The sequence below is a fragment of the Scyliorhinus canicula genome, chromosome 20, assembly GCF_902713615.1.
Source record: "Scyliorhinus canicula chromosome 20, sScyCan1.1, whole genome shotgun sequence".
Lineage (NCBI taxonomy): Eukaryota > Metazoa > Chordata > Chondrichthyes > Carcharhiniformes > Scyliorhinidae > Scyliorhinus > Scyliorhinus canicula.
In genome coordinates this window covers 16,499,726-16,500,797 of record NC_052165.1, presented here as the reverse complement: position 1 = coordinate 16,500,797, position 1,072 = coordinate 16,499,726, and positions in this window count along the sequence as shown.

Here is a 1,072-nt window from a genome sequence, read left to right as displayed (position 1 = left end):
AATAAGCTCTCCCCTAAATACCATCTTCAGCACCTCTCACAGCATGGAGGCAGAAACTACCTCACCTTTATTGAGCTCAACATATAATAATAATCTTTATTGTCATAAGTAGGCTTACGTTAATATTGCAATGACGTTACTGCGAAAAGCCCCTATTTGCCACATTCCGGCGCCTGTTCGGGTACACAGAGGGAGAATTCAGAATATCCAATTCACCCGACAGCATGTCTTTCGGGGCTTGTGGGAGGAAACCGGAGCACCTGGAGGAAACCCACGCAGACATGGGGAGAACGTGCAGACTCCACACAGGCAGTGACCCAATCCGGGAATCGAACATGGGACCCTGGCGCTGTGAAGCAACAGTGCTACCCACTGTTCTACCCTCATATAACCACCCCTAACCTCTCACATGCCCTCTTTTCAACCAACAACCCACATCCAGCCTCCGCTGCGATCGCTGGGAACCCCCATTTTCTACACACAAATCCATGAAATGCGGCGCATGGTCCGACACCACATTCGTCAAATACTCTGCCCTAACCATCCCTGCCAACAAGGTATTGTCCATAACAAAGAAGTCAATTTGGGAAAACACCCAATGCACATGCTAGAATTCCCAGTTTATGCACCTGCAACTTCCTCGTAAAATGGACAAAAGGCCAATAGATCCAACCTCAGACAGGAGCCACCTTACGTGCAACCACCCACTCCTTGGTCGCCACCGGAATCCCCAACAATCACATTTTATAAGAAGAGATGTTTTTGACCAATTCCACTCGTTAAATTCCTCGATTTTGTGTTTTGGGTGCTGAGCAGGTATTAAAAATAGCTCCCATTTCATTTCTTACCAAAAATTCAGGTCTGGATTTGCACGCACATTCCATCTGTAGCAGTAAGACATATTTCAAAGAGAATCGATAGCCACAGCAATGTTATTAACAAAATGGAAACATTGCGCACAATAGTCACAATATATTAGTCATAGCATATATTATGAAACTAAACTTTGGCATCACTATTTTCTATTCCTGACAGACTTTCAAATAATTATATTTCACCACTGTACTGCTGT